Raw genomic sequence first — 6,000 nt, 5'->3', positions numbered from 1 at the left:
GGCAAATATTAAATGATCCTATGTCAAAGATTTTATTTAACTCACTAATTAGTGAGGGAACAAGTAAGATGTTAAAACTTATTCAAAGAGCATTAGAGAATTTAGGTGTATGCTTGTGATTTAACAAATAAATATAAGGAAAGTGTGGTAGGCTGAATAAGTCTCCCCAAAGATATCCATGTCTGGATCCCAGGAACTTGTGAATATGTGACCTTACATGTGAGTAAGACTTTGCAGGTGTGATTAAGAATTTTTAGATGGAGAGATTATTCTGGGTTATCTGGGTAGGTCTCATGTAATCACAAGCATTTTTATGAGAGGGAGGCAGAAATGCTAGAGTGAGAGGGATGCAGAGGGAAGCAGAGGTTGGAGTGATGTGCTCTGAATATGGAAGAAGGGGCCACAAGCTACAGAATGTAGGTGACCCTGGAGCTGGAAATATCAAGGAAACAGATTCTCTTCTAGAGCCTCCAGAAGGACCCAGACCTGCTGACACCCAATTTTAGCCCAGTGAGACTGATTTTGGACTTCTGACTTCTAGAACTATAAGATAAACTTATGTTGTCTTGAGCCCTAAGATGTGATCACTGTTACAGCAGCAGTAGGAAATTAAAACAGAAAGTTACTGGATTAGATAGAAAGCTGGTTAATGTCCAACAGAGCCATAAACTATAACCCTTGGAACTAACTCTTCTACCAGAGTTAAATTATTTTCATCTTTACTGGACCAAAATTTACAAGTTAACCTCTGGCCCTACAGAGATGAAAATTGCCCAGCCAGTAGAAAGTCAAGTCCAGCACTGCACTGAAAGAACATCCAGTAATGTCTTCTGCATAGTCTCAAGTTTAGGATACTCTTTTGGACAGCAAGGAAGTAGAGAAGCTGGGATTTGAACCAGGCTTTTCCAAGCGCAGAACTTCTCCTAACTCTTAAGGGACATACCTTCTCACTAGCATTAGTTGGTAAACTACCAAGGCAATCCGGGATAAAGAAGACAAAGTTCTCATGGAAACTGAGAACACAGCTCAAAAATTGTCAGGATGATCCCCTAGATAGGGGACTAAAGAAAAAGCCGTGTCCCTTCTTAATGCCAGCAGTGGAAATTACTGCTCTAGCTCTTTGAAAAACTGAGTCAAGTTTTTAATAGGTTGTTTAGATAGGTTCTTAGTTGGTGTAACTGGAGAGCTTGGATAGGAAGTTGAAACACCCATTTTCCTCCTCCCCGCCTCACTTAGGAGCAAAGGTCCCCAAAAGTCCCTTCTTTAAAAATATAGTACTTGGTTTGGCATCGTAATACCTTATCTAGTAAATGCTTGATAAAGTTTTGAATGGCGTGTGGTTTGGTGGAAGGGAAGTTGAAGACTTTGGGGCTGGAAAATAGCCAGCAGGAGTAAATGAGTGGTGGCAAGAACTAGCATGGCATTCTTTTTTTTAACATCTATATTGGATTATAATTGCTTTACAGTGGTGTGTTACTTTCTGCTTTATAACAAAGTGAATCAGCTATACATATACACATGTCCCCATATCCCCTCCCTCTTGCCTCTCCCTCCCTCCCACCCTCCCTATCCACACCTCTAGGTGGTCACAAATCACCAAGCTGATCTCCCTGTGCTATGCAGCTGCTTCCCACTAGCTATCTATTTTACATTTGGTAGTGTATACATGTCCATGCTCTTCTCTCACTTCGTCCCAGCTTACCCTTCCCTCTCCCCCTGTCCTCAAGTCCATTCTCTACATCTGCGACTTTATTCCTGTCCTGCCCCTAGGTTCTTCAGAACCTTTTTTTAAGATTCCATATATATGTGTTAGCATATGGTATTTTTTTTCTCTTTCTGGCTTACTTCACTCTGTGTGACATACTCTAGGTCCATCTACCTCACTACAAATAACTCAATTTCATTTCTTTTCATGGCTGAATAATATTCCATTGAATATATGTGCCACATCTTCTTTATCCATTCATCTGTCAATGGACACTTAGGTTGCTTCCGTGTCCTGGCTATTGTAAATAGAGCTGCAATGAACATTGTGGTACATGACTCTTTTTTTTTTTTTTGCGGTATGCGGGCCTCTCACTGTTGTGACCTCTCCCGTTGCGGAGCACAGGCTCTGGACGTGCAGGCTCAGTGGCCATGGCTCACGGGCCCAGCCGCTCCGTGGCATGTGGGATCTTCCCGGACCAGGGCACGAACCCGTGTCCCCTGCATCGGCAGGCGGACTCTCAACCCCTGCGCCACCAGGGAAGCCCTCGTTGTAGTTTTGATTTGCATTTCTCTAATGATTAGTGAAGTTGAGCATCCTTTCATGTGTTTGTTGGCAATCTGTATATCTTCTTTGGAAAAACATGTATTTAGGTCTTCTGCCAATTTTTGGATTGGGTTGTTTGTTTTCTTGACATTGAGCTGCAAGAGCTGCTTGTAAATTTTGGAGATTAATCCTTTGTCAGTTGCTTCATTTGCAAATATTTTCTCCCATTCTGAGTGTTGTCTTTTCATCTTGTTTATGGTTTCCTTTGCTGTGCAAAAGCTTTTAAGATTCATTAGGTCCCATTTGTTTATTTTTGTTTTTATTTCCATTTCTCTGGGAGGTGGGTCAAAAAGGATCTTGCTGTGACTTATGTCATACAGTGTTCTGCCTATGTTTTCCTCTAAGAGTTTTATAGTGTCTGGCCTTACATTTAGGTCTTTAATCCATTGTGAGTTTATTTTTGTGTATGGTGTTAGGGAGTGTTCTAATTTCATTCTTTTACATGTAGCTGTCCAGTTTTCCCAGCACCACTTATTGAAGAGGCTGTCTTTCTCCATTGTATATTCTTGCCTCCTTTATCAAAGATAAGTTGACCATATGTGTGTTGGTTTATCTGTGGGCTTTCTATCCTGTTCCATTGATCTATATTTCTGTTTTTGTGCCAGTACCATACTTTCTTGAATACTTTAGCTTTTTAGTATAGTCTGAATTCTGGGAGCCTGATTCCTCCAGTTCTGTTTTTCTTTCTCAAGATTATTTTGGCTATTCAGGGTCTTTTGTGTTTCCATACAAATTGTGAAATTTTTTGTTCTAGTTCTGTGAAAAATGCCAGTGGTAGTTTGATAGGGATTGCATTGAATCTGTAGATTGCTTTGGGTAGTATAGTCATTTTCACAATGTTGATTCCTCCAATCCAAGAACATGGTATACCTCTCCATCTGTTTGTATCATCTTTAATTTCTTTCATCAGTGTCTTATAGTTTTCTGTATACAGGTCTTTTGTCTCCTTAGGTAGGTTTTAGCATGGCATTGTTAAGAGATGGTGACATGATGCTCCTGACTATAGCTGGGGACTTTTATAGGGAAGTGGGATCTGTGGTTGGACAGGCAGAGTGTGGCCAGAGTGTTGGATGAGAGCTGGGGAATGTAAGTTCACCTTACAGGGAAATCATTCTTGAAACTGATTGAGCATTAAAATAGCTGGCGAGAGTTAAGAACTACTAATGCACAGATTTTGTATTGGTTTGCTAGGGCGGCCATAACAAAGTACCATAGACTAGGTGACTTAAACAATAGAAACTTATTTCCCACAATTCCAAAGCCCAGAAGTTCAAGATCAAGTTGTCATCAGGGTTGATTCCTTCTGAAGCCTTTCTCCTTGGTTTGTGTATGGCCATCTTCTCTCTGTGCCTTCACGCTGTCTTCCTTCTGTAACTGTGTCCAAATTTCCTCTTGTTATAAAGATAACAGTCAAACTGGATTAAGGTCCATCCTAAACAACTTATTTTAATTTATTTACCTCTTTAAAGACCCTATCTCCAAATACAGTCACATTCTGAGGTACTGGGGGTTAGGACTTCAACCTATGAACATTGCAGGGGGAACACAATTCAGCCCATAACAGACCCCCCCTCCCCAGAGATTGATTCGAGTGATCAGGAATGGGGCTGAGGCTTTGGTAAGGAAAACTCTGTTTTAATGCATGCCCAGGAATGAGAATCATGGCTGTGGTGTCTACAGTGTAGGCAACTGGGGCAAAAGCTGGGGATGACGTGAGCAGAGTTGTCCACTGGTGACAGCCTTGCACTCCCCTACTCTCACCAGTGGATGTGTTACCGACCAGGGCTCTTGGCCTTCCCCAGTCAATAGAAATTGACAAGAGGCCAGACAAGAAATTCAGGCAACGCTTTACTGGGGCCCCTGCTGCCACAGTGGGGAGAAAGAACAAACAACAGGTTCCCTCCCTTGCTTGCTCGCTCCCTGAGGGGGGGCAAGCTTGTTCCTTATATGGGGCAAGGCTATGGGTGTGTCCAGGGGTCAGGCCAGAGGAGTGGCTTAGGTCATTTGCCCACCCCTATGGTGGTCTTTTATGCAGGGGGCATGCGTAGTACCCTGCTTTTTCTCCTGACACCCTGTTTTTGCTCCAGGCTCTTCAAAAGTGGCCGTTGGGTATTTTTGGTCTCTTTGAATCTTTTGGGTCTAGAATTTGCCCCAGCACGCACACAGTTATTTTTAGTCCCATGTAGTTTCTTTGTATTTTGGTGCTCAAGGAGAGGTGTGTCCATGTGCAAGCACTGCAGCAAAGGGTCCCAGGTCCCAGCAAAGGCTTCCAGGTCCCAGCCTATCTCAGATGGATTTGGGAAAATTACTCAGATACGTTGAGCTTCAGTGGTTTCATCTGTGAGTAAAGACAACACTCTGCCTGCCTTCAAGCTTGAGGCTTCATCAAGTTCTAAGTCTTCTTATTCTGGAAGCAGTTGCAAGGTCAGTTGATGGTGGTGATGATGGTTGGAGGAGATAGGAAAAGGGACAATTTTAATGTGCTATGACCACCACTGCAGTGACTCCAAACCCCTGCCACCATTATTACCACTAGCAACTTCACCAACATCCCTGGGCCACCTCCATTATCATAAGCATTATCACCACCTCCACTGCTCTCTCTTTGCCTGCTCTCATCATCCCTCCCCCACTGTCATCAGGAGTGGCAACTATAAAAGCTGCTGCAGCAGCAGCCATGGCTTCCATGTCAATAGAAACACAGGCAGTCACATTTTAGAACTGGATCACTTAGACCAAGTTATTAATTTCGAATTGGATGAAACTAAGGTCCAGAGAGGTTAATTGACTTATTCCAGGCCACAGAACTGTTAAACAGAAAAGCTAAGTCCAGGATCCTACCTTTGGACCTCACATAAACAGTCCTTTCTACTGGCCCACAGGACCTCGTCACAGCTCAACAGTGGGAAGGCGGGGCTCGTGGAGACCCCACTGTCAGCGGTTCCTGTTCCTTCCAGTCAGGAGCACAACATCACGGAAAGCAGCCCCCTTAACCGCAGGTCTCCTGTGCCTGTGCTCCATATTTCCCTTTCCAAGGGGCTGAAATGCTCTGATTTAAAGGTGGGGCACGATCCTTCTTTTAATTTTTTCAGTTAGGACTTGGTCAGTAAACAGTGACATAAACCCAACCCAACAAGGACTAAGCAAAACAAAAACTTATTGGCTCCTATAACTAGGAAGCCCAAGGGCAGCTCTGGCTTCAGGCCAGGCTACATTCAGGGCTCGCAAGATGTAATCAGTGTCTCTCCTTCCGGTGCTCCTAGCGTCCTCCTGACTCAGTCTCAGGCTGGCCACGTGTTATGGCAAGTTGGCAGCTCCAGCCGCTGAATCCTCTAGGTTTCTGGTACAGGAGGAAAGACGTAGTCCGTTTCTCAATGGCTCAAACCAAAGCCATCGAATGAAATAATTCAAAACATATTTATTGAGGGCTCACTATGCACCAGACACTCTTCTATATGCTGGGGGTACAGAGAGGAAGGGACGGAAGAGCTGCTGGTGTTCGGGGAGCTTTCACACCAGGGCCTTTGTGGGCTCTGATTGGACAGTCTTTGAACGTGTGCCCTCTTTGAACCAATCACTGTAGCCTGGAGATGGGATGTCCTGATTGGCTTGGGCTGGGTCATGTGCCCTGCGTAAAGAATGCAAGCTGTTTCTTTTTGATTGCAGGCACTGTCATAGTTAATGCTCGC

This window comes from Mesoplodon bidens, assembly GCF_964165515.1.
Source record: "Mesoplodon bidens genome assembly, chromosome: 16".
Classification (NCBI taxonomy): Eukaryota; Metazoa; Chordata; class Mammalia; order Artiodactyla; family Ziphiidae; genus Mesoplodon; species Mesoplodon bidens.
Note: the sequence above shows the minus strand (reverse complement) of the source record.